General features: G+C 37.8%; 1 protein-coding gene and 1 non-coding gene across 18 annotated transcripts in view; both read right to left on the bottom strand.

Moving 5' to 3' along the window:
- The window catches only part of PTPRM (protein tyrosine phosphatase receptor type M), an 858282-nt gene that overhangs the window by 408256 nt on the left and 423091 nt on the right, over window positions 1-26935 (bottom strand). The gene's annotated exons all lie outside the window — the stretch shown is intronic.
- LOC119473502 lies at window positions 14668-14876 on the bottom strand. Its single transcript, XR_005202715.1, has one exon. It is a non-coding gene; the product is annotated as a small nucleolar RNA U3 (small nucleolar RNA).

The raw sequence follows: 26935 nt of genomic DNA, 5'->3' as shown, positions 1-26935 counted from the left end.
TTGTATCTCTGCATAACATCCCATTACAGAAATCACAAATACTATAAAACCCTTCTAAAAATAGATAATCTAAGATTTTCTACTTCATTTACTTCAGAATGGAACAGATAGTTATATATAGGAAATACCCATCTGATTCTAACCTATACATCTGTTCTTAAATTTTAATTCCCAAATAATTTTGTGTCTTACTATTCATAGGAATGTAAAGTAAGTTTACATTCAAGTAAATATTACAGTTCATATTTAAAAAAAAAAACCTCAGGGAAAAAAGGGGAAATAGTTTACTGTTTCCAGATCTTATTTCTCTCATTCATTATAGCAAAGTAAATTTACTGTATTTCCAAATGAAAGGTACACTAGATATCATTTAGTCCAACCAATGCACTTTACATAAAAGAAAAGTGAGGTATAAAGCAAAAAGTGACTTATTTAGCCTCTTAGCTAGTTTCTGGCAAAACCAGGACTCTAACTTAAGTAGGTAATTGGCTCTTTCAGGCTTCCAGCATTTAAAAAAAAAAAAAAAGTTATGGAAGCTAAGAAGGTGTAACTGCCTTATTCATTGTCTCCTGAAGCCTCATCTTTTAGACACGTCCTTCAGAATGACAGCTAATATCAACTGAGCACCTCACGAACCAGGCATCATACTCCACACCTTACAGACAGCACTGCTAATTCTCACCCAGCACACAAGATCAAGCTGTATTGGAGAAGCTCCTTTGTTTGCAATGTCCTTGCTCTCTCCTCCCCGCTTACTTAAGAACTGCCTGCCCTTCAAAACTCAGCCTAAGTTTCCAACTCTCTGTGATGCCTTCTGTGGCCTGATAACTAAAGCATCTCCTCTACGGGCTTGAGCATAAAACTGGCTGCAAGGCAGGACCTTCAGCCACCAGATTTTGAGCCTCCTTACAGTGTTATTAACCACTTAATGTTTACTCACGGTTTCTCTTTCTAGACTCTGAATGCTGAGTGGTCAAGATTCAGCTCTTGTATCTTCTCATATTCCCATGCCTGCTAAATAATATCTGCACTACAATTATGGTGTTTGGAGGGAGTGAGGTCAGTATGGATCCTTAAGCACATGCATGTTTCCATGGAGTTACACACGAAGGAGTCAGGGCTTCCAGCAACAACACATTTCTTCGAGCAAGCCTCCAAAAAGTTTAGAAAAAAGGAAAAAAAATTCACATTCAAAGCTACAGGAAGTCAAAGAGAACAATTCATTATTTTTTCTCTGTCAACCAACCACATTATTAAAAGATACATCACCCAAAGTACAAATAAATAACATCATTAGTTATTTAAGTTTTGAACCAAGGCATTCGAGAGCTAGGATGGGGAACACTTTTTCCCTTTCATTGTTTAATTATCTATTCATAAAAACAATAAGACATTTTATTTTAAAATATAAAACAAAAAAGTGGATTTTTCTGTTAAGATTTTTAAGCTGAAAGATCAAACTTTTCCCCGACCTTCTTTGTCAGCCTTTAATTTACCCATAGTTAGTCTTGTCAGCTGCTGTTTATTGATTTCTCAGTGATTTATTCTGCATTGTGCAGAACTCAACTGCTGACCTCCTACTGTACACAGCTGATCCTCTGCAATTTTAGGGTAAGTGGTAGGAGGAAGCTGTGATATGGGGCTGGTAACAGGGCAGCTACATTAGCATGTGATTACACGGGCACTAACTCCAACACAATGCCACTTCAGTCGATTTTCCATTCTTCACACAGCAGCCAAACTGCAAATACTTCATAGGGATTTCAAGAATAATTTCCACAGAAATATCCCTCAGGACTTCAATGGACCCTAAAAAATAGGCAAAGATGTGCTGTCACTTTAAAAATAAAGACAGCAACACAAGCTGGAAGACACCTTCCAACCCAGGCAGGAAGGCAGTTACTAAGGGGAATTCAAATGAATAGAAAAGATTGATTCCTCTCCTAACATCTTTCAACTATTAGATAAGAATCTACCTCCAGAAACAACTGCAATGTATTAAATAGCTTAACATATAGTTTTATATCCAATGTTATCATTCCCATGTTTGGAATTAAACCCTCAGTGGTCAAGAGTGGATTCAGTACTGACTCTCTAAGCTGGAGGCCCCTACCAGTGACTCATCTTGTTAGCTATCTCCACACTTTTCAACAGCGGATCTCAACCATGGTGTCTCAGACACTTGATCAATTCCAGTATCTTTCTGCTTGTTAAATCGGGATGAACAGTGGTCAGACATCTCCTTTTAGATCTGTTACAACCTAATGGCTTGCTGGGCACTGTTAGGAGAGTCACTTGACTTTGCCGCGCTTTAATTTCATTTGAAGAAGAGATCAACTATTTACTGTGACTGATTCCAGAATGTTCCCTAATCATAAAAATAACTCGCAACACTTTGTAATTTGTAAAGGGCGTTAGTAAATAAGTAAGGCTTCTCTGGATTGTTTCCCAGATTTTTGGAAAGGACACGATCTGATGCATGTGATTCTCTTACAGGCCTGCAAAAAGGAAGATAATAATAATAATGATAAAGAATGTTCCAATATTAGAGACAGAATGTAGGTAGCAAGTGCTTTGAGGAGCATATATTAGTGGAGCATATATTAGTATTAAGTTAGCTAATATATTAATATATATTAGCATATATTAGGTAGTATTTATGTAACAAATATTTGTTCATGAAACACGTCCATTACCCAACTTGTCTGATCATAAGAACCACTGGCACTTGGGAAACTGCAGATTCCTAGGCCCTACCACTGAGACTCAGAATCAGCAAGAGAGAGGTTGGTTTAGATAAACTGTGCAAGGCATAATCATCTGGGGGAGTGATGCTGTTTAACACTGAGAGGGAGGAGCTCAAATCTAGTTTTTCCTTTTGGACAGAGTTGACAAGTAACCTACAGAGAAGTGAAATAGAAATTAAACTCTTAGGAATTTTGAGAACAAAATAATATTTATTTGTTATCTAACTGAGGTAATTTCCTAAAATAGGACTTTGGAGAATCTCAAATGGAGTCAGATGACTTTTCAGAGAATATCCACATTTAAATCCACACTTAGAGGCAAAAAGTGGCCACTTTGCCTGTGCATCTTTTGTGAACCCACACACCCACACAACTGTTCTGGATGACAATAGGGAACTGCACGACTGTTCAGGATGACAGTCGGGAAGATAAAGAACCATGGCGCTATTTGGTGTGACTCAGAAGACCTGGTGCTTCATTGTCAGGGACCCAGGACACCACAGCAGTTCTAAAATCTTGAATCCGTCTGGGGTTTCCATGGTTTTGGGAATACAAGATCCTCCCACTTCTACCTATGGTTTCCTGGAAACAGGGTCAGAAATATGCCAATTCCACTCCCAGGAGAAGCCAAAAGATGAAAGAGAGAAGCAGGGGGAGGAAGCCTCCTTTACCTGTGCTGTTTTGTGCAAGGATGTTTTTGGTGCAAGTATTTTCTAACAAGGTTTGTGATAAATTATACAAGAAGGCCAGAAAGGAAGCCTCATAATGTAATATGCAAATGCTTCCTGCTAAACATTTATTATGCAAATAGGAACACTGTAACTCATGTGGATCTCACTCACAGAAACACTGATCATGGTTATGAGTTTTTTCTGCATAGCATACATGCCCATTATTCTTAAAATGAAGTTTTATAAGGAAATTTAAATTTCACTGGGATGTCTTCAAAGTATTTACAAATGTTTACTTGGGACAGAAGATATGAGCTAGTAATCACAGAGCAGTAGCTATTAGCTATGCAAAAATAAATTTATCTTAATTACTAACCAAAACACATATCAACCTGAGCTGGCAGACAGCAGGCTTAACAGCAGCGAGTTGGAAGGTCTCAAGTTCATTTGCTCCAACAAACCCTCACAAGAGCTCCAGCAGCCTCAGGCAACCCATGAATCCTCCTTTAACCTCCTGCTCCTCTAAGTTACCCTAACGCCAAATAAATTAGGTTCCTGCTTAACACATGGAGCTCCACAGATCGGGATTTTCTGAAGGCTGTCCCCATCTCTAATATTATTCCTAAAATTACTTTTAATAAGGAAAAAAGACTACTTATTCTACAATTAGAAATTAAAAGACTTAAAATACCAAAGACAGATTGAGGCAATACCTAAGTACAAAATGAGTGTCAGCTGGGTAATAATAGTAATAAAATGACTTTTCAGAGCTGTAATCAGAGGAGGGGGAGACAGTGAGCAGCCCTGAGGAACATTAGGCTCTTGGGACAGGGGAGGTCACCCCTGAGGTAATTTTAAAAAAGGCACCACTGCACAAAGAAAAATACTGCTGGATGAGGAACCAAGAGTCTTGGATATGAATCTGGGTCCTGCTATTCACCCACTGTACAATTTAAGGAGTCTTCAATTTTCTGAATCACAGTTTACCCATCTGTAAAATGGGCATATGTCAACCTCAACCACTGATCTGGGAATTAGATGGAATTACTTACGTGAAAGTAGTTTGAAAAAGATAAAGCTATGTATCAAAGTGAAGCAATATTTCCACATTAGAAAGCTAGGACTAGAAAACAAAAACTTCCCAGAAATGTGACTTTGAAGAGAGTCTGTTTATTTCTTAATAGGATAAAGACAGTAAGAGGTAATATGTGAAGATATTTCAATTATACAGGTATAAAAATCAGGTGGCTCTACTTGAGAGGACATATGAATTTTTTAGTTTCTAACATAGTTGACCTGAATATCAGAGCATTCCTTAATTGAGGCAGACATTTTCTTGTTTGTTTTTTGAGATGGACTTGCTCTGTCACCAGGCTGGAGTGCAGTGGCAGGATCTCGGCTCACTGCAACCTCCAATTCCCTGATTCAAGCTATTCTCCTGCCTCAGACTCCCAAGTAGCTGGGATTACAGGCACACTCAACCACGCCCAGCTAAGTTTTCTATTTTTAGTAGAGACAGGGTTTCATCATGTTGGCCAGGATGGTCTCAATCTCCTGACCTCGTGATCCACCCGCCTCGGCCTCCCAAGTGCTGGGATTACAGGCATGAGCCACCGCGTTTGGCCAAGACAGACATTTTCAACAGTTTCGTTTCCCTTCCTTTAAGTGTATTATCCCATGCAACCATTCACCCATGCAACCATTCACTGGCCATGCCCAAAGGACCATTCTTTAAATAAGTTCTGAAATAAATTTAACACTTAGCTATATAAGCTGCAAACATGCTTTTGGAACATACAATATAGTGTATGCTCATCATTTACATAACCAGACAGCTGGAGTCTACAGAAATCCAAATTTTGTCATCTCTTATATGCACCGAAAACATATTCTTCACTGAAATGCATGGGTGGGAGGGAAGCATTGAGGGAAAGGAGTTAGCAGTAAATCCAATCCTTAAGTAAATAAAAAAACAAATTCAAATTTTCTGTAAAAGTAGGGTGGAGGTGATTGCCTTGATCTGATTCTGTGTTTATTCCAACTTGTGGCATGAGCCACATGGTTCCCCATAAGCTCTCCTCCTGGCTCCTTCTGGTTTTATTCAGTCTATGGCAATTACTAGGTTGGTGCAAAAGTAATTGCAGTTTTTGTCATTACCAATTAGTTTTGCACCAGCCTAATAGCTGTCGAAACATTTCTCCCTTTTCTGATGCCATTGGCTCTCCCTCATTATGTCTTTCATCCCTCATGCCAGAGGTCAGTCATCTTCTGAATTGAATTACTGGGAGCTGCAAGCAATACTAACTTGGGCCCATCCTATCTTTGCAAACTCAGTTCCAAGCCTGTTAGAACATTTTCTTTTTTTTTTTTTTTTTTTAAAGTTCACTAGATAGGCAGGCAAACAGCCAGTCAAAATATGAGAACTCATGCCAACTGTTATCCATTTGAATTGCTTGAGTGATTATTCTATCCAATTCCCTATAAGGCAGATATCAGTCACATGGTGCACACACACAATTTACATAAAAACAAAGAATAGATCCACAAATTGCAAAATTACAGTGATTCTATGGGTCCCTTTCATAAGGGACTTATCTAACATACCCTCCTCAACCCTTACTGTAAGTAAGTGGCTGCTTTCAATTTGGTTTTCAAAACAATTTTCAGTTCACTCCCAATCTAAGACAGTGACTTTAAGTCAAGAAATTCAGTGCACAGCTGAGATTCTCCCTCTGTCATGGTTTCTTAGGCCCTATGAAATTCCTGAATAGGTCAGTCCACAAAGGAAACATTTCCATTTCTTTTTAGAGACATGGAATTTCAACACAGACAACACTGGGCCATCAGAAAAGTGAAACTACCTGCTTTTGAGGGCTGGAAGAGTACACTCAGCTCCCACCAAAATGAGTGACTGAACTTGGTGCTCCTATAGCCAGGAAAAGGAAAGTGAATATTTATCTTCTTTCTTCCCTAAGTTTCTTTAAATAGGATGGTACAGACAGAAGGCCAAGAGGCAACACAAGGAGAACATAATTAAGGAATGCCAGCTTGTACATAATAGGCCCTCAAATGTGTATTAAATGAAGCTGTTGAACTAATGGTGCAATTACACAGATGCAAAGAAATACACAATCTCTTAAAAGCATTAATGTCTATAATGTAATTAACTCCCAGAATTCAGTTTAGAGTTTTAACTCACAGCTATGACTTTATTTTTGCCTAGTAATCTTCAAGATAGCATGAGGGCTGGAGCTGATTCGTACTTCATTCAGCAGATGTGATATGGTGCTCAGACCAACTTCTACAAGTATAGACATCAGGTGATCTGGCTGAGGCACCTTCCTCTCTCTTTCTAAATCTGGAGAACAGTTCTATTCTCTATACTGGAAATGGGACGCTAAATTTTCCAACTGTATTAGTCTGTTCTCACGCTGCTAATAAACCTGTATCTGAGACCGCGTTACTTTTAAAATAAAGAGGTTTAATGCACTGAGACATGGCTGGGGAGGCCTCACAATCACGGCAGAAGGCAAGGAGCAAAGGCACGTCTTATCTTACATGGCCGTAGGTAAGAGGGAACTTGTGCAGGGGAGCCACCATTTATAAAACCGTCAGATCTTATTTACCATGAGACTTATTTACTAGCATGAGAACAGCATGGGGGAAACCACCCCAATGATTCAATTATCTCCACCTGGCCCTGCCCTTGACATGTGGGGACTATTACAATTCAAGGTGAGATTTGTGTGGGGACACAGCCAAACCATATCACCAACCCTCTTTCTTAGCCATGGCGAAATGAGAAACACTCTGGGTAACAGCACAAAAGCAAATGCCAGGCTGCTCTGTATATTTCATTTTCTTTGTTGTCCTAATAGAGAATTTTTAGAGAATTCTTTGATATTTCAGTTTTTAATCAAAACAAAACATTTGAAATTAAAAAAAAAATAACAACTTATAAAACCTGCTGGTCTCCTGTGTTGTCAAATCAGTGGGCAGAGATACATCAGCATTTCTTGTCCTTCATCTCAGCCTAAAATTGTAATCATGGAGAGAAGTTCTGTGAAATTCACTTTACTTTACCTCTGTTAGGGGATGATACTTCATTGGTTCTCAAACTTTAAAATGCATCAGAATCACCAGTAAGACTTGTTAAAACAAGATTGCTGCGTCTTCCCACTCAAGAGTTTCTGATTCAATACATCTGAGTTGGAGCCTGGGAGTCTGCATTCTCCAGGGTACTGATGCTTGCCGGTCCAGAGACCACTCTGTGACAATCATGGACACAGGAGAACATGCAGGGCTGGTTCTCACAAAGGTGGAGAAAAAAAGGGTCCCCAGCTTCTCCCAGACTCATGGATCTTTTTTGTCATTGTTCTGCACCTACATACCAGACATCCAAGGATGTGACATTATGTTTTTTCTGCCTGTGGTTCTGATTTTTGCCTTGTTCCAGGTCTTGCTTACTTCTAACCTACTCAGTAGTGGGTGCTGGTTGGATACTAATGAGTTAGCCTGTGTTCATATCGAATCATACCTGGCAAGGACTTGAGTTTCTACCATCCAAATGTCTTGTTCTGATGGCAGGACTTTCATTCCCTTCTGAACATTTGCTTTTAAATATTATCAATGTTTTTAGAAATGAAAGTGAAATAACAAAACAGAGAAGCTATGCATATATGCATCTATTCAGCATCCAGAAACCTAAATGTCTATTAGGCACTCTTTCCAGAGGCATTTTTCTGCCTTTGGGCAGGACTTCATAAATCTAGATAGAGCATGAATGTGAGTAGATGGATTACCTGCAATTTTTCTATAATCTCATTTCACATGGTCGTCTAATGGCCAAAATAATCAGGAGCAGTTTTCCATATTTAACAATAACTCTTTCAAAAGTTCTGAAACTTAATGGCATTAGCTGAGGCAGAGCTGTTCAAGGAAACCAGAGGAAAACATCAATTATGACACACAGCAGGTGCTGACAGGGAATGTTGTGCTAGAAGCCATAAATCTATGTCTTAACACTTAGAATATCATGTGTTCAGTAAGACCATTCTTATTGCCTTCTGCCTGCAGGCTTTCCAAATGCCTGACATGGCTACCTGACATTATTCAATCTCATCAGGCTAACTGGCTGCTGGAGCTCAGCAAAGAAAAGCTATCAACTGGCTTTTTATTAAGAAAGATTAGTGCAGAGAAGGGGACACGGGTTTGGGAGCCATGCAGACTTGTCTACTGAATTCCCGGAATCATTTCATAAACATTGCTAGTTTTGGAATACGTATCTGAGAATAACCCTGTAAAGTCACAAAAGCCAGTGTGTATTTAGGCTGGTGGAGGAGCAAATAGAAACAAACCTTTCATCTAGCTGTCTGGCACCAGAAAACCTTTAACCTGTCTGTCAGTCCAGTCTCTCAGCAGCTCCACCTTTTAAGCTGGATACACACCCACCCACTCACATACACCAAATTTCACTTCTCAGAAAAACCGTAACTGGACAATGGCCTGTGACACACAAAACTGAGGAGGTGGCAGTAATCATTCCAGAAATTCTGTCAGCAAAGACACTAGCACTTACAAGCTTAACCACACTCCATCCTGGAGTTTCTGAGAGGTCTATTGCTAACCCCTAACAGAGGACATAGGCAAGAAATGTGCCAGCCCTGCTCAGCAGAGACTTGCAATGAATCCAGACACCTCACCAACGCTGTCAGAGACAGCAAGAGGTGGTACAGCTGTCAGACCCACAATTTCAGGCACATGCTGAATGGAGCATTTTACTCTGCTCTCTTTCAAAGCTGCAGTTGCTCACTTTTCTGCCTCCCATCAGACATTTTTGGTTTGTTCTAAAACGCTATTTTCACTAAACATTTTGGAAGTGGTGCTCTCTTTCCTAGGTGCCTGCAGTGTTCCACCCATTTATCCGCACCACCATTCTTTATAGAACTGGAAGTCATTTGCTATGTTCCAAATTGAGTAGTTTAGTCAAGTGCCTGCCACTTTTGGAGAAGGATATGAACAAGTCTTTGGAAAAGCACAGAAATGTTAACAATTGTAAAAACTACTTTCTTGACTTTCTGTGAAGGAACATTTAGCCTGCACTGCCAGCCAGAACTGATTTTTTTCTTTTTTCTTGTGACTTCATGATATACGATGTGAAATGGATGAGGCAGTGCCGTGAGGTATAACTCTATGTTTCTATCAAACACAAAAAATGTAGGCTTAAAGATGCCACTTTAGACCAATGTCCATGAACACAAATATTGATTCCTAAGGGTCCTATTGCCAGCTTGATTTTAGATGGTGCTCATCTCTTTGCTTAACTAAGCACCTCTCTACAACATCAACAATTATCTTGGCATGTAAATATGAATTGAGGCTGAGCCCCGAAGTGAGAAAGCTGTTATTCAAATACACCTGTAGAAATCCAAACATATTATGTTTTATATTCACTTATTGACACATGGTAAGACCATTATACATCCAAAGAGGGGAATGAACAAATTGTTATGATTAATAACAGACACATGTCACCTTAATAAATGGATGTGCTGACATTTTACCTAATTGTGGACTTTTGCCTAAATAAAGCATTACATTAAACTATTTACAATTTAAATGTAAATTCCTGGCATTCATGATTGTGATCGTTGATTTTATGTGTCAGGCTGACAAGGTGAGAGGCAGCCTAGACATCTGGTGAAGGATTATTCTAGGTGTGTCTGTGAGAGTGTTTTGAGGTGCATTTAACACCTGCATCTGGGTACTGAGCAAAGCAGACTGCCCTCCCTAATGCAGGTGGGGCTCATCCAATCAGTTGAAGGCTGAATACAACAAAAAAATGGTAATTCCCCTTGCCTGACTGCTTCTGAGCTCGGACATTTTTTTTTGTTTTTCTTTTTGTTTTCCTGGCCTTCACACACGAATTGAAATATCAGCTTTTCCTGGGTCTTGAGCCTGCTGCCTTCACAACTGGAACCACATCAGCACAGGCTCTTCTGGTGTCCACTTTGCCAACTACAGGTCTTGGGACTTTGGCAGCCTCCATAATCGTGTGGGCCAATTCCTTATAATGAGTCTCTTTGCGTGTGTACATACACATATCCTATTGGTTCTGTTTCTGTGGAGAACCCTAATACAATAATTTTCTCAAAGTTGAATATCCACCTATCTTGGAACCTTCTCTGTTACTACTCTTTTGCAAAATAAATGCTCGATTAGAATCAACATATTATATTAGGTTGGTGCAAAAGTAATTGTGTTTTTTTGCCATTGTCAAAAGCTGCAATGACTTTTGCACCAAACTAATATCTTATCACTATCTGTGAAACAATTGAAAGTCCCTCCTGCAAACTGTTATCAGTACTGTCTTCTGTGCCTAGCATCCCATCCCACGTGCCTCTGCTTAGAGAGGGATTTTTTTGTTTCTGGAAAGCCCAGCTCAAGGCTTGCTTTCTCAAAGGCCCCAATCACCTAGCCTATATTGCAACTATCATCTGTATCACTGACTTGATTCCTGTGGTAAGTAGTGGTTATAACATGTCATCTGGTTATAACACTGATGAGAAAAACATATAAATTCCCAGCCAGCACCACCGTCTGTGTGAAGTGTGCACGTTCTCGCCACGTCTGTGAGGGTTTTCTCCAGGTACCTTGGTTTCCTAACACATCCCAAAGATGTGTGTGACAGGTTAATGGGCTTCTCCCAAGTGTCTCAGTGTGAGTGAGTGTGGGGCTATGTGAGTGCACTCTGCAATGGAAGGGCATCCTGTCCAGGGCTGATTCCCACGTGTCTCCTGAGCTGCCAATATACGCTCTGACTACCTGTGACACTAAGCAGCATAAGCAGGTTGGAAAATGAATACAAATCATAAAAATTCATAAAGTATATAATATTCATATAAATACACGATAAATAATGGTGTACAGCCAGGCATAGTGGCTCACACCTGTAATCCCAGCAGTTTGGGAGGGCCAAGGTAGACAAATCACTTGAGACCAGGAGTTTGAGACCAGCCCGACCAACATGGCAAAATCCTGTCTCTATTAAAAACACAAAAATTAGCCAGGTGTGGTGGCACATGGCTGTAATCTCAGCTACACAGGAGGCTGAGGGAGGCATGACAATCACTTAAACCCAGGAGGCGGAGGTTGTAGTGAGCTGAGATTGTGCCATTGCACTTCAGCCTGAGTGACACAGCGAGACTGTCTCAAAAAACATTTTTAAAAAGTTGTACAAAAGTACTTGGGGAGGCTGCCATGTTTGTACTTTTTTCACTATATGAATATTCTTTCTATATTTAAAATATTTAATGATTTTTTTCTATTATTCCACAAACATCTTCATGAGGAATAAAGGCAGCACTTTTAACAGTGTCATGTTTTAATTTTTTAAAAATTGATATAAAAATTTCACATATTTGTGGAGTATGTGTTATATTTTGATACATGTATACAATGCATAATAATCAAATCAGGGTAATTGATACATGTATACAATGCATAATAATCAAATCAGGGTAATTGGGCCTTCCACTGACTCAAACACTTCCCATTTCTTTGTGCTGAGAACATTCTAAATCTTCTCTTGCACCTATTTTGAAATATACAATAAATGATTGATAACTATAGTTATCCTACTATGCTATTAAAGACTAGAACTTATTCCTTCAAGTTAACAGTATTTTTGTACCAATTAACCAACCTCTCTTCATCCCTCCAACTCCTTACCCTTACCACCATTCTACCCTCTACTTCCAAGAGATCAACTTTTTTAGCTCCAACATGAGTAGAATCTGTAACATTTGTAATTCTGTGCCTGCCTTATTTAACAAAATGTCCTCCAGGCTCATCCATGTTGCTTCAAATGACAAAACTCCATTTTTTAATGGCAGAATAATATTCTTTTGTGTATATACACTATATTTTATTTATCCATTCATCCATTGATGGATATTGGGTTGACTCCGTATATTCACTATTGTAAACAGAACTCAATAAATATGAGAGTGCAGATATCTCCTCAATATACTTATTTCCTTTCTTTTCAAACATACCCAAATATCCAGCAGTGGGTTTGCTGGATTATACAATAGTTCTATTTTTAATTTTTGAGGAACCTCAATATTGCTTTTCATAATGGCTGTACTAATTTCCATTCCCACCAACACTGGCATGAGAGTTCTCCTTTCTCTGCATCCTTGCCAGTATCTGTTACATTTTTCATTGGGTAATAACCACATTAACTGTGATGAAAAGATATCTCATTGTGGTTTCGATGTGCACTTCTCTAATAATTAGTGATGTTGAGCATTTTTTCATCTGCCTGTTGGCCAACTGTATGTCTGCTTTTGAGAAAAGTCCATAAGGCCCATTTTTTAAATCAGATTTTTGTAATTGTTGTTGAGTTGAGTTCCTTATATATTCTAGCTATTAATCCCTCCTTATCTGATGGATTGCAAATAATTTCTCCCATTCCATAGGTTGTCTCTTCACTTTCTTGATTGATTTGTTTGCTGTGCAGCTTTTTTTAAAACCAAAATTGTCTATTTTTGCATTGGTTCCCTGTGCTTTTGAGATTTTGCCCAAAAAATATTTGCCCAGACCAGTGATGTACCAAAGCAATTATCCTGCATTTTATTTTAGCAGTTTCATAGTTTCAGTCTTAGATTTAAGTTTTTACACCATTTTGATTTGAGTTTTATACTTGGTGATGGGGTCTAGTTTCATTATTCTGCATGCAGGGATCCAGTTTTCTTAGCACTCATATGCTCTTGAAATCTTTACCAAAAATGAGTTGACTATAAATACATAGACTTACTACTGGGTTCTCTTCTGTTCCACTGTTCTGTGTGTCTGTTATGCAGCACCATGCTGTTTTGCTTACTATAGCTTTGTAGTATATTTTCAAATCAGGTAGTATGATCCCTTTAGCCTTGTTCTTTTGGGTAAAATTGCTTTGTCTATTCAGGGTTTCCTGTGGTTCCATATGACTATCAAGATTGTTTTTCTATTTCTGTGAACAAAGTCATTTGTATTTTGTTAGGGATTGCAATGAATCTATGGATTACTTCAGGTAGCACAGGCATTTTAAGAATGTTATTTAATAATTCTTCTATCCATACACATGTAGTATCTTTTCATGTTTTGGTGCTTTCAATTCCTTTCATTCATGTTTTGGAGGTTTCACTGTAGAAAACTTTCATTGATTTAAATTTATTCCTAAGAATTTTATTTTTTCATAACTACTGTAAATGGAATAGGTTTCCTGATTTCATTTTCAGATTGTTTGCTGTTTATGTATAGAAATGCTACTGACTTTTGTTATGTTGATATTGTACCCTGTATCATTACTGAAATTGATTACAAGATCCAATAGCTTTTTATAGTTCTTTGGGTATTTCTAAACATAAGATCATGTCATCTGCAAACAAGGACAATTTGACGTTTTCCTTTCCAATTTTGGAGACTTTTATTTTGTTCTCTAGCTTGATTTCTCTGGCCATGACTTCCATTACTATGTTGAATAAAAGTGGTGAATGTGGGCATCCTTGTCTTGTTCCAGATTTTAGAGGAAAAGTTTCACATTATTCCCTGCTCTGTATGATGTTAGCTATACGTCATATATTGTCTTTATCATTTTGAGGTATGTCTCAGTTTGTTGAGAGACTTTATCACGAGGGGATATTAAATTTTATCAAAAGCTTTTTCTGCACCTATGGATGGACATGATCATATGACTTTTGCCCTTTATACTACTGATGTGGCGTATTACATTCATTGATTTGTGTATGTTGAACCATCCTTGTATCCCTGGGATAAATCTCACTTGATCATGGTGTATCTTTTTTTTTTTTTAAGAAAGAAAGAGAAAAAAGGAAAAAAAGAGTAAATGGGTAATTTCAAACATGCTTTATCTACCAAGAAAAAAAGCTTTAGTCTCTTCACTAGCAAACTCTTCTACAAAACCTTGAAGAGAACTGAACACAATGGACTAAACAATAACAAACTTTCTGAAAACAATACATAGAAAAAAACCTTCAGAAGTCCAGAAAAAACAAGGAATACTGGAATTAGAAAAACCATATTTGAGAGCCATGTGACAAACCAGGCAGCCCATCCCACGAAGATCCCTCCAGTAAGCAAAGAACAAAGAAAAAAACTTCTCACTTGACATGTTCTCAAAACAATTTGCCTGCTAAATGAGCTACCACCCCCTTGCACAACAAAAACACAACAATAAAATGGGAAGCACTACATCCCCTCCATCTTACTCTCCCAAAGCAAAGAACAAGAACAATCATCAATGGTACATGGAAATTGCAGCAAAGCAACACAAAGAGTCAGCTTCATGCTCAGAAGAGAACGCTGTGCCTCCTCCTTATGGAGGAGTGCTCTACCCATTCAGAGAAACTTCTCTAGTAATGAACTATAGAAATGATCCCTGAAATGTAGTCTTTGTAACTTTTTACTGTACTGCTGGATTTACTATGTTAATATTTTGTTGCAGATTTTTACACTTACGTTCATGATGATGATGCCTGTAGTTTTCTCATTTGTTACATCCTTGTCTGGTTTTGGTATCAGGGTTATGCTTGCCTATTACAATGAGTTAGGAAGAATTCTCTCCTTTTCAAATTTTTGGAATTTTAGAAGAATTGGTCTCAGTTCTAATTTATAAATTTGGTAGAATTCAGCAGCAAAGCCATCTGATACTGGGCTTTTCTTTGTTGGAAGGTTTTTTTATTACTGATTCAATCTCATTACTAATTATTGGTCTGTTCAGGTTTTCTACTTTTTCCTGGTTCAACCCTGCAAGATTATATGTGTCCAGGAATCTGTTGTTGTTTAGTTGTTTCTAATAGTCTCTAATGATTCTTTCTATGTCTGTGGTATCAGTTGTAATGTCTCTTTTTGTTATAAATTTATTTGGGTCTTTGCTGTTTTTCTCTTGGTCTAACTAAAGGTTTATCTATTTTATCTTTTCTGAAAACCAACTTTTCATTTTGTTTTCTATTTTTGTCTCCATTTCATTTAGTTCTGTTCTGATATTTATTATTTCTTTCCTTCTACTAATTTTGTACACGGTTTGTTCTTGCTTTTCTTAGTTTCTTGAGGTGCATCACTAGGTTGTTTGGAATCTTTCTACTTTTTGATGTAGGTGTTTATGACTATAAACTTCCCACTTAGAACTGCTTTTGCCGAATTCCATAGGTTTTGGTATGTTGCCTTTCCATTTTCATTTGTTTCATTTTTTTTAATTTACGTCTTCATTTCTTCACTAACCCAATGATCATTCAAAAGTGTATTACATAACTTTCATATATTTTTCCAGGGTCCAACATTTCTGTTGTTACTGATGTCTAGTTTTATGCCATTGTATTCTGATAAGATACTTGAAATGATTTTGACTTTTTTATATTTACTGAAATATGTTTTGTTGCCTAACATGTGGTGTAACCTGAAGAAAATTCCATGTGCTGATGAGGTGTATTCTGCAGTTGTCAGATGAAAGGTTCTGTAATGTTTGCTAGGTCCATGTGGTTTGTAGAGTAGTTAAGTCCAGTATTTCTTTGCTGGTTTTCTGTCTAGGTTATCTATCTAATGCTGCAGGCAAGTTTGGTGTTGAAATCCCCAACTATTATTGTAACGAAGTCTATCTCTTCCATTAGTGCTAGTGATATTTGTTTTATATATCCGATGCACCAGTATTGGTGTGTCTGTGTGTAATTTATATCCTCTTGCTGAATTGATCCTTTTATAATTATGTAGTGACCTTGTCTCTTGTTATGTTTTTTGACTTAAAGTTCTAGTTTGTCTGATATAAGTATAGTAACTACTGCAGAGTTTTGGTTTCTTTTTGCATAAAATATTTTTTTCTCATCTCTTCACTTTCAGTCTAATGTGTCTTTATAGGTGAGGTCAGTTTCTTGTAGGCAGGATATGGTTGGGTCTTGTTATTATTATTTTTTTCACCCATTCAGTGAGTTCATATCTTTTAATTGGGACAGTTTATATGCAAGGTTGTTATTAATAGGTGAGAACTTAAACCTGTCATTTTCTTCATTGTTTTTTGCTTTGTAAATCCTTTTTTCATTTTTTTCCTCTCTGATCTTTGAGATTTGGTAGCTTTATGTAGTAATAACATTTCATTCCTTTCTGTTTCTCATTTATGTATCCTCTCCTTCAGTAAATTTTATACTGTAATGTGTTTTCATGGTGACAGATAGCATCCTTTTACTTCCAGATGTAGCTCTCTTAAGCATTTCTCATATAGTCAGTCTAGTGGTGACAAATTCCACCAGTTTTTGTTTGTCTGGGTAAGACTTTGTATCTCCTTACATTCTGAAGGACAGCTTTGGTCAATATAGTATTCTTGGCCAGGAGTTTTTTTTTATCTTTCTTTCAGTACTTTGAATGTATCATTCAATTTTCTCCTGGCCTATATGGTTTCTGCAGAGAAATCTGCTGTAATTCCCTTACATGTGACTTGACACTTTTTTCTTTCTATTGTTTATAATTCTCTCTCTAACTTTTGACAGTTTAACTATAATGTGCCTCAAACAGGAGACTTTTGAGTTAAGTACATTTAGAGATCTTTAAGCTTCAGATACTTGGATGTCTATATCTCTTAAGATTTAAGAAACTTTTATTTATTATTCCAGATTTAATAGGTTTTTCTATGCTTTTTTCTATCCCCCTTCTGGCATTCACAATATTTGAATGTTTGTTCACTTGATAGTGTCCTATGTGCCATTTAGGGCTTCTTTTTAAAGTTGTTTTTTTCTTTCATTTACGTCTGACTGGGTTATTTCAAAAGACCTATCTTTGAGTTTAGTAATTCTTTCTTCTATTTGATCTAATCCACTGCTGAAGGTCTCAACTGTATTTTTGTTTCATTCATTAAATTCTTCAGTGCCAGAAAGCCTTTGTTATGATATATCATTAATTATTTTTTAATTGTGAGGTGGTAGGATGGTAGGAGATGCTCATAATAACTTTTGTTTTGTAAATATGTATTGTTAACCCACCACTGCTACTACTTTCATCATTCAGTCATTCACGAAAAACTGGATAATTATCTTACTTGTTTTTATTAATCTTTCTTATATTTACACCTAGCTCACATTTGTTTCAATGTTTAGAAGGTTTTGGGGTCTTTATTTTGAAGGTTGGTGATGTTTTCTTCACCAGAAATATCACATAGTAACTTAACTCCTTTATATTAATTAGCCTATGGTAAAATTGGTTTTGATACACACTGTTTCTCTTAAGGTCCAGAGTTTCCCAGAACCTATCAATGACATTAAGTAAGGACTTCCTGTACTGTACTGCCAGTTTTCTGTGTACGTATGTGAGTGTTTTGTTTCTCAAATAAACTGAAAATTCAAGCACAACTTTGTGTTGTCCCTGCTCCCTGGATCTACTGTTTACCTAACTGTATGTGTTTATTCATGATGATGATAAGAAAGATATTTAGAGGTATTAGCAAATGAGAAGTTTGTATTCTCACTTATGCCATTAAATTGTAAAAAGGAAGTACTTCTGAACCTAAAAAGGCACTGAGTGAACCAACAATGCTTTGACATTTAATATCATCATTTCCTGTGGATAAATTTTCTCTAATGAAACAACTTTTGATTGCAGTATGAAGCTTTTCCATAGCCTCCATGTTCAATAAAGCAAATGATTTAGGGAGATAGTTCAAAAATAAATTATACTTTTGTAGTCAAGATATCTTGTTAAACAAGATCATACCCAGAACCCCAAAAGATAAAACACCTTTTAGTGCAGCTGCTCTGGTGGGAGCAGGAATGAGGTCATAATAACTCTCTCTCCTATCCACTCAGGGCATGGTACAGAGGAAAATACACAACAGATTTAAGCAAAGTAGCTCTTGTTCCTTAATGGAGTCACAGATTCTTTTTCTTTTTGCCTAACTTTCTTTCCCTTAACATATATATTTTACTGGAGGCTGATCAATGGTTTAGAAAGCTTTTCCTATGCCCAATAAATATCATATTGGATAAATACCTCTAGAGACTTTGTTAATCTCCTGAGACTCTGAAATATCATCAATGTATCTCATGATGGGTTCTTTCCTACATAATTTCCATAAGTTTTGGGCTTTGTACTCACATCTCATAACCTATGGGCCTTTATAACATTCACTGATCATCTTTTCCTGGGAATCACAAACCATGTGGACAATCAGCAAAACCCTTTGTGTCAGTTACTAATGAGAACAAGCTCTCCTGGGTGAGGCAGCCAAGATTTTATTAGTTTAAAAGAAAACCAAAGCAAAGATGTTCACAAAGTTGCTAGATTTGGTTGCTACTAAAAATACAAATCTCCTTGGTGTAGCTGGTTCCCTTCTTTCAGTAAGATTATTTGCTGCAAGGATGTTAATGAAATTAGACCCTGAGATTCTATCATGTGCTACCGCCTTGCAAGCCAATATTTCTGTTTTACTCTACTACTTCTGAGGATTGCCTTAGATTTGCCTCTGTTCTTTGCCACCTCATCTCCCTCCATTCCTTCCTTCTTATAGCTTTCCTTTTCTCCCTCCCTTCTTTTCTTTCCAGTCATAAGCCATTTTTTTCAGTCACAAATAATAGTAATTCCATTGACATTACTGGTAAGGTCACTACAATCCTCTACTGGTTAAAGGCAAGGTGCCCCTTAGTAAAACAACTACTACATCACCTATTTTGTATTACTCCTCACTTTAGCACAGTTATCAGCATAAATCATGTTTAACAGTGAGTGAGGTGTGAAGTGTTTGTAAAGAGAATTTTTTTACAGTGCTCTCATGAAATCCTTCCTGAGGTCACAGAAGATGCAGAAAAGCCAATTAAGGACCTCATTCATGGTTTCTACATTCTCAAGAATATATTGCTATTAACTGTAATAATACAAATTCACTAATTCCACTCAATTATCCTGGGTCAGTAGGCTTACAGAAAACCAGAAGCTTAATCTGAATCATTTTCACAAGGCCTACATTAGCTATAGCAATCATTCATATAAGAAACCATTACTACACCCTGTTGCCTGCAAAACCTGGCACATTGAGACAAGCTTCCTGCAATCCACCCATCCCCCGTCCCCAGGCCCCACCATCATTTATATACAGAGAACTTAGCTAACATTAACAAAGAGTCTATCCTTGAAGGAAAAAAACAACTTTTAAAAAGGGAGCATAAGGCTGGGGGCAGTGTCTCACAACTGTAATCCCAGCACTTTGGGAGACCGAGGTGAGTGGATCATGAGGTCAGGAGATTGAGACCATCCCGACTAACACAGTGAAATCTGGTCTCTACTAAAAATACAAACAATTAGCCAGGCGTGGTGGCACGCGTCTGTGGGCCCAGCTACTCGGGAGGCTGAGGCAGGAGAATCGCTTGAACCTGGGAGACAGAGGTTGCAGTGAGCTGAGATCATGCCACAGCACTCCAGCCTGGGTGACAGAGCAAGACTTTGTCTCAAAAAAAAGAAAAAGAAAAAAAGGGCAGCAAGAAGGGAGAAGGCACTTCTCTGTCTTGGTGATCAGTGTAGACTGTTTACATGTAAACCTCCTCTGTTTAAGCCTTAAGGGTGGAAGACTAAGAAAATCACCTTCATAAATCAGTGCAAATCAGCACTGTCCTCCTTTTGGGAAGAACTCCTGAATCATAAAAATAACCCAGGTGAAACTTTTAACCCTACAATATTTTGGCTGAATACTGAATAATTTTTATATTCTTCTCGTTAATACTTGTAAGTAGTTATCACTCAAAAATAGTATCATTGAAACCATTTACTATACAGCAATCTATATGTGACATTATCCAAAGTAAGTCAACATAGTCTCTTCTGATTAAAATAATATAATCTAAAATAAACTAGCTACAATGAAGGATCAGGAGAATCAAACCTCAGAACATGATTCTTCACACCGCAAAAATGCAAAGGCATTGGTGCATTTTACATGACAGTTAGTGTTAGAATAGATGCAAAGAGTAAATGATCAGAAAATATCAGGAGTGGCCAGGGTGTGGTGGCTCACATCTGTAATCCCAGCACTTTAGGAGGCCTAGGCGGGTGAATTGCATGAGGCCATGAGTTCAAGACCAGCCTAGAAAACATGGTGAAACTCTGTCTCTACTAAAAATACAAAAATTAGCCAGGCATGATGGTGCATGCCTGTAATCCCAGCTACTCAGGAAGCTAAGGCACAAGAATCACTTGAACTTGGGAGGCAGAGGTTGCAGTGAGCTGAGATAGTGCCACTACACTCCAGCCTGAGCAACAGAGCGAGACTCTGTCTCAAAAAACAATAAAAAATAAACAAAATAAAGAAAATGTAAGGAGAAAACATTATCCTGAGAAAACAGAAAGCTTCGAAGAGCTTCACAAAAGAAGACAACAAAGGTGAGGCCCATGAGAGGTGAAGTGAGGAGTATGAGAACAGATGACGGCCAGCGAATAATATAAGAATGGTTTTCCTACTCTGGAAACTTATAGAAAGTGTGTAGAAGTAAATGAATTCAACATTAAAAATGTTATTCAAAAGTTAAAAAAAAAGATGTTAACCAAGAAGAATTGAGTGGCTAGGCTAGGAAAACTGAAGTCAATAAGGGGACAGGATGTTATCTAGCAGGATGAAGTGAAGAAATCCCATATGCATAGTGAGTAAGGAGATACAGAAGTCCTTCTTATTATGCTACATGTCCTGCTCAAGGAGTCATGGCTAAATGTTAATTTGTGTTAAGAAATAAACATTAACATGCACTGTAAATAAAGCACTATGTTAAGATGAACCAAGAGTGGTTTGGAGCCAATAATGGCAATATGAAAGCAAGGTGAGTACAAATTTTAGCGGAACCCACAAGCCGCCGACATACTGCCATGGCTTGGTACAGTAATGCCAGTTACCAGAAGTCATTTAATTTTTCCTGTTACTTTGCTTGCAATTAGGAAATCAGGAAAAGTTAGCCACACCCATCAACACTGCTGCCCTCTCAGGCTTGTGTCAGTGGTAATTAAGGCAAACTTAATAACCACAAAACAAACAGACAATGAACTTTCAACTTATCTATGACCAACCAGTATTAACTGACTATATATATTAATAATAATGGTCAATATGTACCTAAATGTACTATATTTTCTAATCTTAGCAATAGTTATTTGCTCTGTAGATGATTTTCCCCACTCTTACAGTGAACTTGATCTCCAATCTGACATTTTCTGGGGCCTAAATCTAATTTGTATCGAAAGCCCTTAGAAATCAAACAGATATTGTACATGAATGTTCATAAAATTATTCAAAATAACAGAAAGGTGGAAGCAGCCAAAATGCCCATCAACAGGTGAAAGAATAAACAAAAAGTGGTATATCCAACCAATATAATATGACTCAGCCACCAAAAGCAAGGAAATTTTAATATATGCCACCAATATGAATCGATCTTGAAAATATCACGCTTGGTGAAGTAAGTCAGAAACATAGAAAACCATGGTATGATTCCACTTGTATGAGATACCTGGAATATGCAAATTCATAGAGAAAGAAAGCAGAACAAAACCTTGTCAGGGACTAGGTGGAGGGGAGAGGCAGAGGTTGTCATTTAATAGCACAGGGCTTTAGTAAGGGATGATACCAATGTTTTGGGTACAGATAGTGGTGACAGTTATACAATACCGTGAACGCATTTAATGACACTGAATTGTACATTTACAATGGTTAAACTGATAAATATATTAATGTATACTTTATTATGATATAAAATTTTAAAGACCTTTTCATTTCTTTTAATCAAAGCTAGAAAGGGCCTACTTTTAAAACCATAAACTAATAAAAGGATTATGTTTATTTACCAAAAATTTCAGATCATTGAAAGCGTTTCTAAATCATTTACTTTTTTTTTTTTTTTTTTTTTTTTTGAGATAGAGTCTAGCTCTGTCACCCAAGCTAGAGTGCAGTGGCATGATCAGAGTTCACTGCAGCGTCAACCTCCCAGGCTCAAGTGATCCTTCTGAGTAACTGGGAGGACAGGCGCATGCCATCAAACCTGGGTAATTTTTTTTTTTTGTAGACACAGGGTCTCACTATGTTACCCAGGTCTTGGACTCCCGGGCTCAAGCGATCCTCCTGCCTCCACCTTTCAAAGTGCTGGAATTACAGGAATGAGCCACTGTGCCTGCCATCATTTACATTTTCAAATACATATTTGTTTATGAAGACATCAACAAAGAATGAAAAGTTTCTGTTTACTTAAAATTTCAAAATAAATCCATGAAGACTGAACAAAAGTGAATCATAATACTGACTCTGAGAAAACGTTTTTAGCCTTTAATAATGTTTTAAAAATTAGATAATGTGATTTAATGTGTATTAAATCTACTTATATTTTATGAGTTTTCTAAACCAGACAAAATAGAAATGAAAACACCCCCAGGTTAATTTTAGCATCAGTCTCAGCTGTGCCCTGGAGTCCGGGGTCCCTGTTCCCCATCCTCTATTCCTGTGAGAATAACTGAGACCTGTTTGTTGTAGGTTTGTCTCAGCTCGCCGCAGATTATGGACCCAGTGGAATGACAGGAAGCCTGCCAAGAAACATTCATGGCCAATCTTCTCCCAATCACTGATTCTCAGGTCTATTATATGTTAAGTATTCTGAATCAACAGCTTATGTTATTAATAAATTAAGAATAATTAAACATAACAAACATTAATCCACTTGCTCCCTTACTGTGGCTTAGCCAGCTTCAACCCACTAACATAATCATAACTAAGTCAACTTTCCTCTAAGTATAAGAATAACCCTTATAAAATAATATTTAAACACAACTGAACAAGGGTTAAATAAACTTTTACACTTGTTTCTCAAGAGACTCACTGTGGGGAATAGAGAATTAAAGACAGATTTTTGGAGGACAAGTTACAGCTTGAAATTGCTGTGTCTAACGGACAGTCCCCATGTTGGGGTTACCAGCTGAATAAATTTTCTAGGGATGTCTTAACAAAGTAACTTAGACTGAGTGGCCTAAACAATAAGCACACTTTCTACAGTTCTGGAGGCTCGAAGTCCAAGATCAAGACATTGGCAGAGTTATTTTCTTCTGAGATCTGTCTCCTTGGCTTGCTGACGACTGTCTTCACTGTGCATCCACCCGTGGTCTTCTGTGTCCTTACCTCCTCTTCTTACAAGGACACCATTCATAATGGATTATCACATTTTAAGTTAATTATCCTCTTAAAGGCCCTATCCAACTATGGTCACAATCTAAAATACTGGGGTTACAACTATAGCAAAGGAATCAGGGAGGAACACATATTCAGTCCAACTCAGACCTCCACTATAAATTACTGTCTATAAAGACATTTTCCAATTTTTAAAACGTTTGCTAAATTTAGGCCATCTTAGTTCACAATTTAGCCCCTCTCTTGCATACGGATGTTGAGTAACTATAGCACCTGGTGTTACAGCTGAACCTCTTACAGGCCATGACACCTTCGTTCACTGGCCTTGGCTGGGGATGTGCATGCACTATTCTCCATGTCAGGGCACAGGTTTCCAATCCCCACCAAAACAATGCCAGCTCATTCTGGCACCAAGAGGCAATAGGAAACACTGTCCAGGCAACAGCTGGCAATCACAGATTTGAAAAAATTCCCCTGTGTTTCTCTGTACTGCTCTAAGAATGGACCAGAACCATAGAGCAGAAAATACTCCTAGGTGACCAGGTACATAAAAGTAAGGAATCTGCTTTTCTCTTTCCTGAGAAAATGAAACACATTTCAAAACCTGCAAAAGGCTTTGATTCTTGTATGCGTTAGTCTGGGCTGAGCTGCTTTAACCCTGTTATGCCATACTGAGGACTTGACTATAGAGGATCTGTTATCACATTCATTTCAAATCCTGATAAGCTCTCCAGAATTTTTCTAAAATGTTTTTAGTCCATCTATTTGAGCACTGGGACTTAGACAGCTCTCCTTTTATCTTCAAACTTCAAAGTATAATTCTGAAATAAAGGTTTACTTTTCTGCAGAATTCTGAAAGTTTTATACTGTCAGGGACAAACGGTTAGAGATTTTTGAAATGTATACTGACTCTGAAATAACTTTCATTTGCATCAGGGATTGTGTACACTCAAACACTACAACTATTCCAGAGTCCACCTATCCCCTGGACACTACTTGAAGTTTACTCTTTAAATATTAATCATGAAAGAATGAATAAGACCTACTATTTGATAGCACAGGAGGGTGACTATCACCAATAATAATTGAATTGTACATTTTAAAATAACTAAAATAATATAATTGGATTGTTTGTAATACAAAGAATAAATGATTGAGGGGATGGGAAGGAAACTCTATTGTCTATGATGTGGTTACTATGCATTACATGCCTTTATCAAAACACCTCATTTACCTCCACAAATATACATATATATATGTATATGTATATATTTTTTACACTTGTTTACACAAATATATTTATAAATACACATGTGTATACTAAATACCCACAAAATTTGAAAATTAAAAAAACCATTAAAACTATTAATCACAAAGGTAGATTTTCTAAATATTTCCTACATCTGTATAGATTTGAAATTTTTAGTTCCCTAGCAATGAAGTAGCTACATCATAGTAGAAAGAACCCGATTTGGAGTCAGAAAACATTTGGGATTGTATTGAGCTTTGTGTGACCTCTGAATAGCACTTAACCTCTTTGAAGCCAAGCTTCCCAACTTGGAAAATGAGGATACTGTCATCTCCCTTGTAATCATTATGAGGATTAGACAAGAAAAAAAATGGACGTGGCATTACCTTATAAACTCTGATGCTCTAAAGAAGGTGGTCACATTTTTCTAGACTCTTCAGTGAGTACGGTGGCTTATCAGCAGTCATCATTGCCCTTGGTTGTTAGAAACACCAGGTGCTTCATAGCATGAGGCTGCTTCCTATCTTGACCTTATTTGGAGGCTGGTACGTAAACAGTACTGAAACACACTGTTTTCCAGAACACACTATATTCTAACAATTTACATTTTCATTCATCAAGTTAACAGCATTTCAAGGCAAACTGATCAGCTACCAACCTTGATAACATCAATTTAGTATTATGGATGAAAATCTCAAATGTCTCTGGCTCTTTAGCATTAAATATTGAGTGGAAGTGGGGTTCTTATTGACAGCTTTATTACTTTATTTTACTACTGCACGTTTTTATCTGACAGTAAAGCAGTTAAACACACATTAAATAAGTGCTGAGATAACTTGATAATGACCTTTCACAGATTATTTTCTCAACAAAGGTTAGTGGCAAAGAAGATGGGCAAATATATTGCAAGCAGAAAGTAGAACTGCTCCTAGTTCTGATTGAGACATAACTAGGAGCAGTTACTTAAATGTTTAAAATATTTTCTGGGCTCCTAGGGTGTGCCAGGCATTAATGCACAAGAGAAAAAAGGTAAGATTAAGGTCTTACACAGACTGATAAGAAAGTTGGAGAGAAAAAGCATAGTTCTAGCCTATGAGACAAATGCCTATATTGAAAGTGCTATGGCAGGACAGAGGCAGGACACAGACTCTGTCTGATGAATAAGACAGGCGTTCCTGTTCCTTTATTCCAACAGGCCACAAGCTTTTTGGCACCAGGGGCCGGTGTTGTGGAAGACAATTTTCCCACTGACCAGTCTGGGGTGTAATTTCAGGATGAAACTGTTCCACCTCAGGTCATCAGGCATTAGATTCTCATAAGGAACCTGCACCTCAGGTCATCAGGCATTAGATTCTCATAAGGATCTCTTGTATGCACAGTTCATAATAGAGTTTACACTCCTATGAAAATCAAATGCCTCTGCTGATCTGACAGGAGGCGGAGCTCAGGCAGTGATGCCTGCCTGCCCAGGGTTCACCTCCTGCTGTGTGGCCAGGTTCCTAACAGGCTGCAGATGGACAGTACCTGGTTTGTGGTCAGGGGGTTGGGGACCCCTACTTTATACCAAGAAAGTATGTGTGTTTGACAAGCAAGAAAAGAGGAGGAAAAGGCATTTCTGAGAAAGTGAACAGCACTGAAGAGACATGAAAATAAGAAAGGGAATGCCGGAATCATGGCAAATGCAGATAGTGCCAAATAGGAACTATCTACAGGGCCTGGTCAGGGCCCTGAGTCATGAGTTTGAGGCCTCACAGGCCTTGTAGAAGCCTCCTTACTTTTAATAACCCTCAGAGAAAGATTACCATCACACAGCACATAACAACATTTCCATCAACAACAAACCACATACTATGATGAGTCAGAGTATACTGGAGCTGAAAACTTCCTGATGCCTAGTGATGTCTAAGCTGTCCTAACATCATAGCACAACACACAGTGAGGTGTTTGTGGTGATGGTGCTGTAAAGAAATCTGCGGGCCGGGAACGGTGGCTCACGCCTGTAATCCCAGCACTTTGGGAGGCCAAGGTGGGTGGATCACGAGGTCAAGAGATTGAGACCATCCTGGTCAACATGGTGAAA

The sequence above is a fragment of the Cebus imitator genome, unplaced genomic scaffold (assembly GCF_001604975.1).
Source record: "Cebus imitator isolate Cc_AM_T3 unplaced genomic scaffold, Cebus_imitator-1.0 Scaffold162, whole genome shotgun sequence".
NCBI lineage: Eukaryota > Metazoa > Chordata > Mammalia > Primates > Cebidae > Cebus > Cebus imitator.
Note: the sequence above shows the minus strand (reverse complement) of the source record. Positions and strands in the feature narration are given on the sequence as shown.